The sequence below is a fragment of the Anguilla rostrata genome, chromosome 6 (assembly GCF_018555375.3).
Source record: "Anguilla rostrata isolate EN2019 chromosome 6, ASM1855537v3, whole genome shotgun sequence".
In the NCBI taxonomy this organism is placed as follows: domain Eukaryota; kingdom Metazoa; phylum Chordata; class Actinopteri; order Anguilliformes; family Anguillidae; genus Anguilla; species Anguilla rostrata.
This window is the reverse complement of record NC_057938.1, coordinates 33,242,412-33,261,166: the sequence shown is the minus strand read 5'-3', so window position 1 is coordinate 33,261,166 and position 18,755 is coordinate 33,242,412.

Below are 18,755 nucleotides of genomic sequence, written 5' to 3'. Positions count from 1 at the left end.
CAGGTATGCCAAGTTACGCCTTGGCGGGGGCATGCCCCATACCTATACAGCACCGAGAGTTTGGCACTTTTCAGGGTTCCCCACAGAAATAACCACAACAGCCACAGACGCTCAGCCCTTAAAAACATTAAATTCTGTACATTTTGACCCCATTTCAACAGACATATTTCATAAACAACTTCACATGTCCACACAATAAAGCCCCAAACTAAGGGGATTTTGCGTTTTCTCTTTCTTCTCCTTCTTCTTCTCATTCTTCTTCTCATTCTTATTTTTCCTGCCGCCTATCCCACTAACAACGTCTCCCCATTGGACATTTTACCGACACCAGCCAAATCTTCACCTACACGACCCAATCAAAAACTCGCATACACACGCAAAATACCCATATATCTTTTTACTCTGAAACATTTCCAACTGAAACAGCTAGTCTGCCTGTGGACTAGTGGGCAAGGTTACAGTCTTGGGAACACGGGCTCGTAGGTTCAAACCCAGCTAAGAACATGTTTCTTTAACCTGCTATTACCCTCACTAATAATTGTCTACTACTTCTCAATTATTGCTTTTGCACCATATCAACCTGCCGTTCACAGAACGTATACACTGCATTATGACGTACCGTCAGCACGTTCCGTTATTAACCGGCTACAATATTGCAAAGCCATATGGATTCAACGGGAGCTCTTCTGTGCTTACTGGCCTGTGTTGTTCTTTAAAACCACGGACAGGTTTGCTAATGATATTTCACGCATTGTATAGCTATGTCCAGGGGTTAAATTGGGCCGGAGCCCACCGGAGCTGAGCTCCGCGTCCTCACTTCCAAATTGCACCTTGCCGGAGCTGAGCTCCGTCTCCTTCAATATCGTATCATCATATCACACTTGTATTTTTTAAATCTCCCAGTAAATGTAATAGCATGTAAGTCTTGATGTATAATTCTCTAGACAACAAATAGAGACATTTGAGTCGAATTCTACATCCAAAACTATGTAAACAATGAGCTTGTAACAATTATCAGACGTCATCAAACGCGCGTGAGCCCGCACAACATCACGCAAACCGAGTTTGTTATGGCGCGAATCGCATTCGTCTCGAACATTCCGATTCCGTCAAATTGTTTTTCTCCTCGGTAAGTTTCAAAAGTTCAATTCTGAGTTAGCTAACATTTTATGTGTATTTACTAAGCTGTCTGTTAAGCAGGATTAGCTGTGTGTTGCCTTGGTGGACTGAAATGGCTGTTTTTAGCTTCTCAGGCAGGCATCACATCAGAAACTGTGTAAATCAGCTGAAATTAAGCTAACTTTAGCAGCCAGTAACTGTTAGTGCACATAAAGCCTAAAACTAAGCCACATTCCTCATGAGAAAAACTAACGTTGAACGGACGTTAACTTCTTGTGGAAGCGGCCGCTTCCCCGTGTTTTGTTCGGAACACGATGAGTTTACGTTTGTACAATAAGTGGAAGATATGAGTAACTTGGATAACTGGCAGCTTTTTAGTTAGCTAAGCTAATTGTGTTCATTCATTCAGAGGCTTAATGAACAGTCCATTTTAACAATGAAGAGGAAGAGGACCTTAAAAGATTTCTTTTTTTGGTAAGTGTGGTCGTTTTGCTTAAAAAAATAAAATAAAAAACTAATGCTGAATAGGAATGAAGACAATGACGATATTAAAGCCCAAAGTCATGTGTAGAATAAGTAATTTTTCATAATCAAAAACATGTATAACTAATGCTATTGTGTTCTCTCTTCGTTATAAGTGCTCCATTGCACATCTACTCTAGCTGCATGTTTTAGCATAAACTGTACAGATATTTTTTTCACTAGACATGACAGAAATTGTTGTAATAGGATAAAAGTGCACCAAAATGAACATAGTTAATAATTTGGCCATAATTAACAAGTATTTTGTTGGTTATTTTCACAGTAGTATACTGGATGTCTGTTAGCAGGTGTATGCATTTAAAGTATAATGGAAAAGAGGCCATGGCTGATATAAATGTGAACTTTGCAGCAGTAGCAGCAGCACAGCGCTCAGCAACAGCAGTAGCAGCAGCAGCAGCACAGCCCTCAGCAACAGCAGTAGCAGCAGCACAGCCCTCAGCAACAGCAGTAGCAGCAGCATAGCCCTCAGTAACAGAAGTAGCAGCAGCACAGCCCTCAGCAACAGCAGTAGCAGCAGCACAGCCCTCAGCAACAGCAGTAGCAGCAGCACAGCCCTCAGTAACAGAAGTATCAGCAGCACAGCCCACAGCAACAGCAGTAGCAGCAGCACAGCCCTCAGCAACAGCAGTAGCAGCAGCACAGCCCTCAGCAACAGCAGCAGCACAGCCCTCAGTAACAGCAGTAGCAGCAGCACAGCCCTGAGTAACAGCAGTAGCAGCAGCACAGCCCTCAGCAACAGCACAGCCCTGAGTAACAGCAGTAGCAGCAGCGCAGCCCTGAGTAACAGCAGTAGCAGCAGCACAGCCCTCAGCAACAGCAACAGCACAGCCCTGAGTAACAGCAGTAGCAGCAGCACAGGCACAGCAACCAGTAGTGGCAGTACAGCCATTAGCAGTGACCGTAGCAGCACAGCTGCAAGTTTGCCGATTTGTTGGACTTTTTCACAATTTGAACACTTCAAGACAAAATTTCCATTCATATTTATGTCAAATAAGGCGCTAGGGTGTGAGAATTGTAGAGATGCTGGTTCACCAGGGGTTTTAAGGTCAGGGTCCAACAAACATACATTTTCTTCTGAATGGAAAAATGGCAATGTCACTCCATATGGAAACACAAAAGAAAAACAAATGAAATCACTGAGAAAAAAGCTATATGACCACAAAACATCTCACAGTCATAAACTGGCTGAGTCAATTTGTCAAAAACAAGCAGAAAACCCGTTAGATGCCAGTTTTCTTAGAGCACAGCAGGAACTACTAAGCACCACTGAAAAGGTTTTCAGAACGGCATATTATGTTGCAAAAAACAGTCGCCCATACATCGACCACCCTGCTCTCATAGACTTAGAACGTGTTAATGGACTTAATATGGGAAGAGTCCTTCATAGCAATGTTACATGCACAGATATTGTCCATTTCATTTCAAAAGAAATGAAACAAGCCCTGATGGCAAGCATCAAGTGTACAAGACCCAAAGTGTCCATTCTGATCGATGAAAGTACAACACTTAGCAAGAAATCTTGTTTAGTTGTATATATTAGAGCATCTGTACAAAATTCAGACCCACTTACTTTTTTCTTGGATGTCATTGAACTGGAGCAGACAACAGCAGATGGCATAACTGATTCATTGCTCAAGTGCCTCACGCACAATAGTTTAGATGATGAATTTCTTAAGGAATGCTTTTTTGGGTTTTGCTCAGACAGGGCATCAGTGATGTTGGGTAAGAAGTCAGGGGTTTATGTCAAGTTAAAAGCCAAATATCCAGATATAGTTGGCTGGTACTGTTTAAATCACAGGTTAGAACTTTCTGTAGGAGATGCTGTAAAGAGCTGTGTAGAGACAAACCACTTTACCAGTTTCTTAGACAAGCTGTATTGTCTCTATAGTCAATCTCCTAAAAATCTCAGAGAGCTGGATCAAGCAGCATCAGCAGTGGGTGCACAGTTGCGCAAGATAGGCCGTGTTTTAAATGTGAGATGGGTGGCTTCTTCCTACAGAACCGTTGAAGCTGTGTGGAACATGTACAGTGCTTTGCACCAACATTTGTCATGTGCTGGTAAAGATGAAAGAAGGAGCTCTGCTGAGAGATGCATGTATGAAGGGCTCTCAGCAAAACTGGCCTCCGCAGATTTTATTAAAAATCTTGTTTGATGCTTTAGAAGAGCTAAAAGACTTGTCAGAGTCATTGCAGGACAGGAATGTCCATCTGTCAGATGCTGTCAATATGGTAAAAAGGCAGGCTGAAGTTTTTTCAGTTATGAAGGAGACACCAGGGCCACACTATCAAATTGCCTCTCAGGCTGTTGAGAATGGCACTTTTAAAGGCGTGTTGGTTAAAACAAATGCCAAGCAAAAACTCATTGAACCTAAGAAGTTTTTCCATGAACTGAGCAACAGCATGATCTCAAGGATGGTCCCAAAGGATGAACTTGAACTTTTTGAAAAGCTGAATGTGCTTTCACCTAAAACCTGGCCTACTCCGGTGCCATTGCTCTATGGAGAGCTCGAAGTAAGAGAACTCTGTGATTGTTTCAAAATAAGTTACTCTAGTGTAAAGCAAGCCTTCAGGGACTTTAAACAGAATCCAGATATGACACCCAGGGAGGGACTCTTAAAACTGAAACAAGCAGCTGATACAATGGTTGTAAGCACAGCCGAATGTGAACGAGGATTTTCTGTCATGAACACTGTTGTCTCACCACTTCGCACTCAGCTGAAGGTACAGAATGTTTCCTGCCTAATGTTTATCAACATAGTGGGTCCACCATTAGAGGTTTGGAACCCAACAAAGTATGTCAAGAAGTGGGTCATGACCAGGAGGTCAGCAGACCATACAGCTTGTAGAGAGAGACAGGAAAGACAGGAGAAACATGCTTTCAGCCCTATTTGGAACCTCATGAATTAAAATGAAATGACTGTAAAGCTAATATGTGAACTGATGGCATGAGATATAAATAAGTGGTGTGAGATGTAAATGTGGCGTAAGATGTTGTGAGATGTAAATAAAGATGCATTGAAAGACGTTGACCATTGACGGTAATATGTAAACAAGGGCTCCCCCTCCTTAGAAAACCCAATTTAACCACTGGCTATGTCATGGTGCTTCACTAACAAAGTCACAGACTGGTAAACCTCCGGTTGTAGGATTGAATCCCGCCTGGCCCTCGGGCAGATAATTTCCTCTTACACTAACGTTTTCTTACGCTTCTGTTTCCTTTACCAAAACTCACTCATGACGCCAAGTTACGGTACTACAAACAATATAGGCTATCTTGCCTCACCGAAATTAAATAACATGTATTCCAAAGCAATGCTACCCAATGTTTCCTCAATTCTTTCAAGAAAATTAAAACTACAAATACTGAACAATACTAGCTATCTACCCAGTAACATCAACTATAGCCTACCATGGCTAACTACAGTACGTCTAAGCCAGCTATTGCCGTAACGTTGAGGTTAGCCACCTAGCTGACAAAATGTTCATTCTCACGGAGTAATAACGGGGACGGAAACGAACGCAATCGTTTCTTTCTCGTCACCGATCATGAAATTCACCCACCAAACTCTATTATTCATTGTAATAGCTAGACCCCAACTGATTTACATATAGGCTAGTCTACAGGTATCAACTATAGCTTCTGACAATACTACAAATTATTTGATCAAAAAATCCGTGTTGTCTCAGTCAGGTGCCATTGCGTGCATTTTACACAATTCCTACAATCTAACATTACACTAATTCACCAAACGTAAACAATTCCTACCCTAGCTGCCTACTTCGTCTGAAAATTTCTTTAAAAAGCTACAACAAAAACATGGTCATTTTCACATCGAAAACGGCTAGCCGCCGAGATTGCTGCTTACCGGCATTAGCCAGAATGCTTTCATTCATATTTTACAGCTGGCCAGCTACTTAGCTCAGCTTCATTAAACCAGATGCCAACAGTGCACAACGCTCTGTGATGTCAACTTCTAATTATAATTTAAAACTACAAATACTGAACAATACTAGCTAGCTACCAAGTAACATCAACTATAGCCTACCAAGGCTAACTACAGTAAGTCTAAACCAGCTACTGCCCTAACTTTGAGGTTAGCCACCTAGCTGACAAAATGTTCATTCTCACGGAGTAATAATAACGGGGACGGAAACGAACGCGATCGTTCCTTTCTCGTCACCGATCATGAAATTCACCCACCTAACCTATATTTATTGTAATACCCAAACCCCAACTGGTTTACATATAGGCTGATCTACAGGTATCAACTATACCTTCTGACAATACTACAAATTATCTGATCAAAAAAATCTGTGTTGTCTCAGTCAGGTGCCATTGCGTGCATTTCACACAATTCCTACAATCTAACATTACACTAATTCACCAAACGTAAACAATTCCATAACGACACCATCTAGCTATAATTCCTACCCAAATGCTAGCTGCCTACTTTGTCCGAAAATTTCTTTAAAAAGCTACAACAAAAACATGATCATTTCCACATCGAAAACGGCTAGCCGCCGAGATTGCTGCTTACCGGCATTCTTGTAGCGTCAGGACCCGTTGATGAAATAGTCCCAATGGTTAATTCTAGTAATCGTCCCTTTAGCTTTTTCAGACTGCCGTAATTTTACTCTGCCATTCTTCAATTCTACAAAAAGACCAGGAAGACTATGGACTAATTTATGGTGCATGGTTCGCATCTGGAGGGCACACTTCGCTGCTCAGCTAGCTGTAACTTCGAAGGAAAGCAAACGGTGGCTGTAGGCTACCACTACTAATTTAAATTTTCACGCAAGTCCGAGTTTTCGTTCTATTCTTGTCATTTTGCGATTAGCCTATATGGAATTGACGATGAGAAAGTAATCAAACAGCAAATTGTTTACAACATGTGCATGTTTTCTGCTGTTGTTGCCAGTTATACATATAAATGTGAATGCATTCTGTCGCTTCGGATGTCAAGACATGAAAGCGAATGTTCGCATAAAAACATAATGAATGTGTTTGAGAGGATATATAAAACAGTTACAATCTGACTATTGGCGTGTTATATCCTATTTGTTGCATAACAACGGTCCAAGTTCAACTACCAACGACAGTTTTGCTTGACAACGGTAAAATATGCCCAAACGGCTGCAGAAGAATATTTCAATTCCGGGTGATTAAATCGATAAAAATCAATAAATACAAAAGTAACCATATACAGTCATTGTTGGTAACCCGTTGTATGTAAGTGGAATAAACCCCTCCGGGCTGTCCCGATTATTAGAAAATAATGTAGGCTACTTCGGTGGTAGTATGGGGTTACAGAAGAAATCATAAGACAGATGGACCGACGACAACGTCGCTTTTTCATACGTCAGTGGGCTAATTTGCCTAATCTTCGCGGGACTTTAGACCGCGGTGGAAACACAGACAACCATGGGCTGAAGGAACCTTTTAGTTCCTTGAAAAGTAGTTCCTGGGACTAAAAGTTCCGGGTACTTTTGGTGGAAACGCGGCTTAAAATATGATCTCAAGATAAGTCCCATTGATGATCATGCTACCTCTATTATAATTCTCAAATTTCAATTAATGCCATGATTGAATTGTGTGTTTATGTCTTCTTTAACATATCTAATAAATGTTCAAACCATTTAATTACGGTGGTTGATAATAAACAATGGGCTGAGTGCAGCTAGTGAACCTCAGGAGTTTCCACACTGCACAGGTAAAGATGTGTTGCAAAATAAATTGGCGAGTAGGCTACACCTGACCTATTTTTCTGGAAGGTAAAATATACAGTTGATTGCAAGCTTGCTTTATTGCTTTGAGACTCCACTTGCAACAAATTTTTGAAAAAGAAAGACCGGGTTAGCCAGTCTGCTATGTTATTTTGTATGTATTGTGTTCATTAAATCACAATAATTGTGAAAATGGATCTGTATATTGTTCTTCTTAAAATTGGACAACATTTCACATTTCAGACAAGTAAGTCCAGCTATCGGACAAGTAAACAATCTGAAACCCCTTGCCCAAGATGTTAATGTCAAGCCCTGGAGTGTTACACTCAGAGACTGTAAAAACACTTTACACTTTTTAGTCCTGAAACCCGTAAGCAATTCGCATTTTAGAGCCATGGCTTCCCTCGTCAGATTTCCAAAGCATTTTCCCCATAGACAGTTCGCTTTTTTGCCGAAAATAAGGTCTGTGGTGAACGTAAGCCTAAGAGAGCTTCACGTTTTGTTCTACGAGATAAATAGCACCAATTAATAGCACTATATTTAAACTACAACAACAGTGGCTTTCTTGCAACCGCCACTCTAGTTTCCATACTAGCCCGCATGCACGCGACAAACGTAGTTTCAATTTAGCAACTTGTTAGCAACTTCAACGAAATTCACGGTTGAGATAGTAATGGCTGTCATTTATCTCCTAGAAAAAAAAAAAAAACGTGAAACTGATTTTGGCATACGTTTACCACAGACCTTATTTTCGGCAGAAAACGAAATCCCTATGGGAAAAAAACCATTCGAAATCTGCGGAGGGAACCCATGGCGGAAGAAACATCCGGGTTGGCCTACAAACATACGTCATCACTGTAACACTATCTACATGTTGCTTCACAGGGCAGTTTCCAAACATGGTGTGTATGCATGTGGGTGAATGTTTGTAGGCCTGTGTGCGTATGTGCATGCATATGAGCATGTTGTGGTTTATATATATATATATATATATATATATATATATATATATATATCCAAAGGACGCTCAATTAAAGCTGAACATAGGGCAGTGGCAGTAGGCTCCTTCAGCAGGCCAAGGAAATATAAAAAAATATGCTACTGAAGACAAACTAGGCCAAACGACAAATACATTTATTCTTTTATACTCATAGGCATGGTAAGTGATCAGAACAAAAAATAGCCACAAAAAAAAGAAAAAACACATTCACATGCAACATGTTCCTGGCTTAAGGCTGTCTGAGGAACACCATAATTTGGCTAAACCGTAAAGCCTTTCATTCTGTTTTACTTTTCAGTATGAATGAATACATAAACTTTCTTTGTTTGCACTATATTTCGGCTTCCTTACTTCATTTTTGACAAATTAAAATGAGCCTGTACTATTAATATAAACATGAAAGAAAACATTTTTCACTGTTTTACTATTCACATTAATGTATTTTCTACCATCGGAAAATGTGCATGTGCAAGGTTTGGACCTGTTGTAAATATCTGATCTCAAGTGAATATTAATAAACCTGATACCATCAGTGAATTTGTGTATACAAACACTTCACAATCTAATTTGTTCATACAGTCATTTGATACATGATGCCCATTGTCATTTGCTACTCAAATATATATGCAGTATTAAATGTATTGTCTTTGTTTCATTACTATTCCAATTTTAACTACTCCTGTATTTCTTCACTCACAGGTGGACATTTACAGATCAACATAATTTCTCCCAAAATAAGAAAAAAACACGCATTCTATCATGCAAAGTCATAAAGATAAAGTGGAACAAATTCGGTCTGATCATAACTACTATCATGCATCAGTCAAGACAAAATCACAATATGCAAGACATGAACAATACCATCGTACAACTGTTCATGTGCAATCCCATCATGTAAAGCCTTCAGGCTTTTACAGCTCTCGATCTCATATCGATGCACAGCGACCAAAGCCTGCAGAGACTCGTACCTCTTTCTTCAATACTGAATCACAGCGACCAAAGCCCACAGAGTCTCATACCTCTTTTGTCAGGACTGAAACTCAGCGACCACAACACAAAGTGTCTTGCACCTCTTTCTCTCAGGGTGATTCACGAAGGCAATTTCAGCACGTTGAGCATGAGGGTAAAACACAGCGGCAGCTTGCAAGATATCAAGAAAATGAGACTCGGAAAAAAATTACACACCATCAGAAGGACATAGACTTCCCTACGCCACATTCTCCATCTGGTTCACAAATGCAAACACAATGGCAGCATATCAGCCAGTCACAATGCTCTTCCCCTGGTCTCTATGAGTTTAACTTTTTTCTGATGAGCCATTACCACCGTACGTTCTCTTTTTCCACGTCTTCTAAAGGTGAAACACATCTGAAACCCAAACAACATACACATCAGGCACCTGTGTCAGGGGAACAACAGGAAGATTTTACTCAAGCTGAAGCACCACAATCAAAGTTCAGAACTTTTGGGAAAATTGTTTCTAATTTTTTTTCCTGTTTAACAAAGCCAAAAGACAGCGAGACTGATGGATCATTTTACAAACCTACTGAACAGATAAAACCCAAAGAACTCAGGCAAGCACCATCATTTCATGCGTATCACAAAGGATGTTCAGAGAACGACCAGCAATACAAAAATACCTCGCTAGAAAATGCTATAGCTAAGAGTAAACGAGAACGACAACGGTATCAGGAAAATCGAGAGAAAATACTGCAACAAAAGTGAAAACTGCAGCTACAACACTACCATGACAATCCTCAACCGCAAAGACAACGACAGAAACAACAGTATCACGATATACCAGATGTACAACGCAAGCGTGTACGAGAGCATTACCAAGACAATCCAGAACCAAAACGTCAGCGTGTTCGAGAGCATTACCAAGAAAATCCAGAAGCAATGCATCAGCGTGTTCGAGAGCACTACCAAGACGATCCAGAAGCAAAGCGTCAGCAGGTTCGGGAGCACTACCAAGAAAATCCAGAAGCAAAGCGTCAGCAGGTCCGAGAGCACTACCACGAAAATCCAGAACCAAAACGTCAGCGTGTTCGAGAGCATTACCAAGAAAATCCAGAAGCAATGCATCAGTGTGTTTGAGAGCACTACCAAGACAATCCAGAAGCAAAGCGTCAGCAGGTCCGGGAGCACTACCAAGAAAATCCAGAAGCAAAGCGTCAGCAGGTCCGAGAGCACTACCAAGAAAACCCAGAAGCAAAGCGTCAGCAGGTTCGGGAGCACTACCAAGAAAATCCAGAAGCAAAGCGTCAGCAGGTTCAGGAGCACTACCAAGACAATCCAGAAGCAAAGCGCCAGCAGGTTCGGCGGCACTACCAAGACAATCCAGAAGCAAAGCGTCAGCAGGTCCGGGAGCACTACCAAAACAATCCAGAAGCAAAGCGTCAGCAGGTTCGGGAGCACTACCAAGAAAATCCAGAAGCAAAGTGTCAGTAGGTCCGGGAGCATTACCAAGAAAATCCAGAAGCAATGTGTCAGCGTGTTCGAGAGCACTACCAAGACAATCCAGAACCAAAGCGTCAGCTGGTCCGGGAGCACTACCGACACAATCCAGAAGCAAACCGTCAGCAAGTTCGGGAGCACTACCAAGAAAATCCAGAAGCAAAACGTCAGCGTGTTCGAGACCATTACCAACTCAACCCTGAACCGAAGCGTCAACAAGTACGGGAACATTACCAAAACAATCCTGAACCAAAGAGAAAAAAAGTACAAGAGTATTATCAAGAAAATCCTGCAGCAATTCTACAGCAGAAGCAGAAACGTTACCAAATGAATCTTCAAGATCAATGGGAAAAATATTGTGCTAATCCACAAAGGAGACAACTGCAGTACAAGCAACATCAAAAGAGAAAACAACAACACAGCAAAAGTCGGAATGTTTACCGAAGGATCAAAAAACTCTCCACCATATACACAAGAAAACGAAGTTCACGGATTCGTTTCCATAAACAGTTTTTTATCAAGCAACTACTCAGGAACTTGAAAGGCCACAGTACTGCTGACAAACGTATGATGGCAACATACTCTGTTGAATTTGCCCTCCAAGTCTTAAAGAAATTGGACCAATTAGTTAAGGATTTTTCTGGTTTGCAAAGGAAAGTGCATGTCATCTTAAAGCAAGCATATGCACAGGACAATGATGATGAAAAGGCTCATGTGCTATGTGGCCCAAGTCTACACACAAGTAATACTGAGTGCTACTATTGGAAGCAGCCTATGACAAAGCAGCTTTTCCCTGCATTCCCATTGATGAGAAGGGACAAGGCCATGTTTTCTCTGATGTACTAATTCAACATCCAACAAGTAATGATGAAACTGGGCCATTGTTTTCTGAGGCTCATGACAAAGATGAGGAGGGGAAAAACAAATCAAAAAGACATTGTCAAAAGTGGCTATGTAATGACAACATTTGTCGAATTGACACAAGCGCTGAACTTGTCCCTTATCTTCTCAACATTCTTCAAAGAATAGCCTCTGCAGATCCAAGCAAAGCATGCACATTTCTGAAAACTTTTGATGATTGCAACAATGGAGGATTCCGCTCTCCTGACAGACTAGGCCATCATATCACGTTACATGTCTGACAGCGCCTGCAAGTCACCTTTTCGTTACTTGTATACTCTTGGCACTCATTTCCCTCAGATAAGGACTCTTGTGAAAAACATTTACTCTGTGTTGACTATCTATGACAAGTCCACTTCATTGCAGAAGGCCTTGGAGAAAGGTGATATGGACAGAATAGAAGAGATCTGCAAACCTTTCTCCAAATCCACAAATCTGACATTCAAAGGAACATGACACATCACACTTAAATGAAGCATTGATACTACAAAAATACAGGACCCAATTTGCAACATATGCAAAATGTGTAGCTGACACACCAAAACATGCTTGTGCTTCCTGTAATAAACTGTGCTTCAGAAAGGACTGTGTTGATGTGAATCGCATGTCCTCAGTACCAGACTCTCAACATTGGTTGACTCTTCTAACCTACTTGGACAGTACACAAACTGAAGTCAAGTATGTTTGCAATTACTGCCTCGAAAAGTTCAGGAACGACAGACTACCACCCAGATGTGTTCTAAACAAAATGGCAGTTCCACAGGTTCCTCAAGAAATTTTGTGCCTCAATGAGTATGAAAAAATACTCATTCAGCGTGCTAAGGCTTTCCAGACAGTATCAAGAATGTCTCCAGTCTCCACTAATAAGAGGTTACCGCATCATCAACGCATTCTGAAAGTGCATGGTCGAACCTTTCACCTGCCCTTGCCACTTCAAGAAACTCTCAGCAAACTACCTCCACCAAACCAAGCCTTGCCAGATGCTCTTGAACTCCACATCATGGTACGTAGTGCACCAACAAAATAAAAAATAGTTTGGGAAGACATTGTGGATGTGAACAAAGTTTACAATGCTTTGCGTAAACTAAAGGAAATCAACCCTTTGTACAACCACATCTTGCTCCCTGATGATCCTGCAGACTTGTTTCGTAACCAGGAACTGGAGACATACGTCAATCATGTGCAATCAAGATGATCAAGAAGAAGTTGAATCTGATTCCAGTGTAGACGAGAACATTGCACAAAAACAGCAATGTCCCAAAGAATTGTTAATGCGAAAGATTGAACGAGAAGAAGAGGCTATTATCTACCAAAATTACAGCATTCATCCGTTACACATCCGAAAACATGAAACAGCCACAGCTCTTTACCAAATGCAACATGTACAAGACAACACCCTGAAAGACTGGGAAAAACAATTGGACTTACTCTGTTTCCCAGACTTGTACAGTAATGGAGAAAATGGAATGCATGCGAAAAGAGTAACCCCTCTACATGCAGGAGAGTTCGTAAAGGCTCGGCTCCAGTCACACCATGCCCAATTTAGACTCAATCAGCAATACCTTTTTCACCTGCAGCATCAAGCTAACCTTCGTCAGATCAGTGGGGGCATTTACCACAAGCTGAAAGTGCATCGTCCTAAAGAGCATATGACAGCAGCACAATGGGTTCAGAAATTGTCCATTGATGATGTTGAAATGGACCTCACAACCATTTTTGGACGCTTAAAGAACACTCAACAATACTGGAAGAAACCAAGATGTGACATAGATGCTATGACAAGAGCCTATGGTCCTGCAACATGGTTTATCACAGTGAGCCCAGCAGAGTGGACTTGGACAGATCTAGGAGAATATGTGAAGGAGGTCAATGGACCAGAATTTCAAAAACTCTCCATCAGTGAACTTGTGGCACAAGATCCAGTTAGTTCATTCAGATTTATGCAAAACAAGTTTCAAGCTATTTTGGGTTAAATCACATCTCGTAATGGCCCCCTAGGCAATGTTACACATTTCTTTTGGCGCAGAGAGTACCAGGGCCGTGGCCTTCAGCATTTCCACATCCTGCTTTGGGTAGAAAATGCACCAGTAATTGGGGTAACATCAGAGAAAGAGGTTGCACAGTTCATCAGTGAACATGTCACATGTGCCATCCCAAGTGACCTTGAAGCACCTGTACTCAGAGAACGTGTCTTAAAATGGCAGAACCATAAGTGCAACAAATACTGTCTGAGGTCAAAGAAACAAAAGAAGGGGATGGTGTCTGTCTGCCGATTTGGTTTTCCACGACCACAGCAAACAGAAATGGTCATCCGAGATGTTTCTGTGGCGATTGCTGGACGAAGAGCATGGAAATCTCACAGCAGGTTATATGATCTCCCCAGAGACTTCGCACAAGCAAGAATCAATGATTACAATCCAACTCTTATGCTGGCTTGGGAAGGCAATATGGATATTCAGTTCATTGGTGAGCACTCAGCAGCACTTAACTACTACATTACAAAATACATCTCAAAGCCTGAGAAGAGTTATGCAAAGCCTCAAACAAGCCTTTAACTAGCAGACTTTGGAACATAGCAGTCCGTAGCTTGTCCAATAGAGAATGTGGAGCACTTGAAGCTGCAGACAACTTGCTTGGCATTCCTCTACATGGAAAGGATCCAGACACAACTATCAAGTGGGTTGATGTGTCTATCATCAGAAGCCGGCGACTACTGTCAAAGGCAGACATTGATTCTCTTGTTGAAGAACGTCTTGACTCGACAGAGATCTTCTTTCCTTCTTGGACTGACACATACTATCCACAGCGTCCTGAATCTATGAATGACACAAGTCTCTATGATTTCATTGCATGGCATGACATTGTTAAAGAAAAGCCCTCAGATGAAAACATCACGTGGTATCAGTTTCCCTTCGGATACCTCAAAAAAAGACCAAAGCCCTATCTCATCAACCATTACCACTACAATGTCAACAATCAGCCAGAAAACTACTTCCATGCCATTCTGTTTCTCTTCAAGCCATGGAGAGACACATCAGAGCTTCTTCCTCAAGGGATCACATCCTATATTGATGCATTCCACACGTGTAAGGATGGTCTTCGACAAGCAATGTCATACCATGATCAACTGCAAGAAATGTCTGCAGCAGAACAGCACTTAAACCAACTTGTGGAAAAAAAACAAAAAGAAATGGAAGCTGAAGAAAATGACTCAGACCTAGAGGGGCCTGAGAATCCACTTCAGTTTGTTCCCATGCAGGTTGCAGAAGCAATGGCTGAATTCAGAGATGGAGCATCACAACCTCTCCATGAAGATGTGGATGACATGATTGCCAACTTAAATCTGGACCAGCATAAAGTGTTTGACCACATTGTTCAGATTTTAGAAGCACAAACTGAAACAAATGGTCCAGTTCTCCGCATGTTTGTGAGTGGCACCGGAGGCACTGGAAAGATTTACGTCATAAAAACTGTCACTGCTTGAGTTAGACAAAAAATGAAGAAGGAAGTGGCTATTACAGCTCCCACAGGAGTAGCAGCATACAATATCAATGGCATGACAAGTCACAGGTTGCTAATGCTCCCAGTAGAACATGGACAAACACCCACTTATCGGACCCTTTCAGATGAAGTGTTTCACTGTCTTTGTTCAGACTTGAGAGATGTCAAACTCCTCATAATTGATGAGGTATCAATGATTTCAAATGTCACTCTGTTGCACATTCACCTGCGTCTATCAGAAATTTTTGAGACTACCAATGCAAATAATAGCTGGTTTGGAAAAATCAATATCTTGCTCTTGGGAGACTTACTTCAGCTTCCTCCTGTGCACAAGAAACCACCTTTTGTCCCACTTACACAAGAAGAAGTACACAAACTGACTGGTTCTATGGGGTCCGTGGACCTTTGGCAGTTGTGCACATATGATGAACTGACGATCAATATGAGCAAAAGCAAGATGTAGCTTATGCACAGTTGCTTAATCGTGCCGGACTTGGTGCAACAAACAGCAGTGACCATGCTATGTTGCGTTCCCGACTCATACCCATTGCTGGAAGTGACATTTCCACCTGTAAAAAAGGGATCATTCAGTACATGAAACAATTGGATGAAAAAGATGCAAACGCAACATGCCTTATGCCCACACTAAATGCCTGTAATCAGATACAAAATGCAATGCTGGATAGCATGCCCGGGGAGGACATTCATCTTGTAGCAATTGACAGTGTGGACTGCCCACAAATAAAGAAAACTGTCTCAAAGAAATTAAGCAACTACAAGGATGACTGCAGTCGCACTGCAGGATTGGAAACTTCAATACGGGTGAAAATAGGCTGCAAACTGATGCTTCGGAGAAATATTGACATTTCCAAAGGTCTTATTAATGGGGCCATAGGGAAACTTCAGGCTGTTTCTTACTACATTGAAAATCCTCACATTGTGAAATCAATAACTATTGCATTCAACAATGGAGTAACACACACATTTGAAAGAACAAGTTCCAAGTTTGAAGTCATGGACAGAGCATACATTGTTCGAGAACAGTTCCCTGTTATTGGTGCCCATGCAATCACTATTCACAAAATGCCAAGGCATGACACTACACACAGTGTTGTCCGACCTTGGGAGCTCCATTTTCTCCAGTGCCCAAAGTTTTGTTGCTCTATCCAGGGTAACTTCTTTGAGTGGACTTCACCTGGTTAACTTTGACCCTGCCTCCATTACAGCACTTCCAGCTGCTGTTGCAGAGTACAGCAGACTGAACGCTCAACAGTGCCCTGAGAGGATTAGCCAGAATTTAAGTACTAAACACAAAGTGCACAAAGTGAAAGACCATGTGCATTTTTTGCATCAAGCCAACAATTCTGTCCAAGACCAGTAAATCCCATCCACTTCGCGAAGCACCCCGATAATTGATCACATGGTGAGAGGTTTGCTCAATTCTAATTTCACCTCATGCTATGCCAATGCCACAGTACAGTGTCTTCTTCATTGTCAGCCATTGAAGCACTCTCTAAAAAACAGTGAGCAAACAGTTCTCAAGACCTTTGCAACTAAGTATGATGAACTACATTTTGCAGTTTCTTTGAGCACTGAAGAGATTTGTAATTTTATGGGAGAACCTTTCAATACACCTCAGCAGCAAGATGTTGCAGAATTCCTCACACAAATGTGTGCCAAGTGCCCTCAGATATCAGATTCGCTGTCCTTCAATGTTTCTCATGAAAGATTATGTAAGGACTGTGGCCACCTAACGTCATCGTCAGAGTTGGGCTACATTTACTCTCTCCATCTTAATCCCAGTGCACACAACATGTCTATTGAAGACACAATAAAATATAAAGAAAATTGGACAAATCTAGCCGGACACAGATGTTTCTCTTGCCAATCTGAGGACTTTGTTGAACGTGACCGTTTTGGTCAAACGGGAAGATTGTTTGCTGTCCAGCTAATGCTTTGGAAAGCAGAAAGGCAAGGAAATGTTACACAAATTACAAAGCAGAAAGATGTGAAGTTTCCTGCAGCACACAGGAGCAAAATAGTTTTTGGAAAACACAAGTACAGGCTGTCCTCCATTATTTTACACAAAGGACAAGACATTTCTTCAGGACATTATATTTCTGTCCTTTCAGTACCTGGAACTAAAAAGTGGGTGCATGCCAATGACACGAAGACTACATTGGAACCATGGCCAAAAAATGCAAAGGATATGTACATGGCCTTTTATGAAAAGATGTAACACTTGAGGTACAATTCAAACCTTACACATTGAGGTTAAGCAAAATAATATTCAACCACATGAAACCATACATGGAACTGCAGTTACTAACATGGCCAAAAATGTATGTATTACATAGAAAATCAGCAACAGATATTGTATATACTGTAAATATACAATGTATATATGCTACTTTGCCATAAAAAATGTAAAAGTGCAGTGTAATGTGTATTTTTAAGATAACCTGTTGCATCTGGATTTCTGGCATTATGTAATCTGTTCAGTACTATTTACATAATATGTTATAGTTCTTAGTTCTTATACATTTCGTATAAAGTTCTTCCATATCACAATATTGCAATGGCAAGTGTACACACAGCTGTCTGTTATTGATGTAATAATGACAAATACATGTGAAATATTCTTTTGACATGCTTGTGTCATTCTTTACATTTTACCATACCTATAATTAAGCATAACCCATTAAAAACACTTACAGTACCACAATCCATCAAAAAAAATTACACTTCCATTTATTTGTAATTCATGTTAACAGAAAAATGACTGAATCTAGGCCTATGTGTTTCTTTTAGCAAGAATGTATGTGTGTTTGCATGTATGTATGTGCATTCATGGTTCTCTCTCATTTATATGCATTATTATTATCAGTTACACATAATAAATACAGTACAAAAAGAAATTATATCTTTAAAAAAAACACGTTTTCAACGTACAAAAAGGCCAAGTTACTCACATGTGACATAAATTTAGAACGACCACATTCTCTTCAGATGGTAAGATGGAAAAACACAGGGCCAAGTTACGTGAAATGATTTAGGAAACATTGGGTAGCATTGCTTCAGAATTGAGCTTGTTTAATTTGTATAAGCTAAGATAGCCAATATTGTTTGTTGTAACTTGGCCCCATTTTGATATCAATACTTTTAATCGCAGGCCTAGGTGCTGCAAGTTTTTTTTTTATTTTAAGGACTTATAATTAATTTTTTGTATGTGTGAGTAACTTGGCCTTTTTGTACGTTGAAAACGTGTTTTTTTTAAAGATATTGTTATACATCAGCAGCAGTTCTTGAATGTAGTCAGGCCAGTGGGTCTCACGGTCTTCTTCCAGCGTGCCTAGGAGTTGGAGTGAAGTGCAGTTAAAAGGTTCAGAGCTTCCATTACCCTGGGGGTGATATGGCGTAGTGTGGCTCTTTTTCGCCCCATAAAGCTGGCACAGTTCTTTGACAACTGCTGACTGGAAGTTAGCCCCTTGATCAGCATGAAGCCTGGATG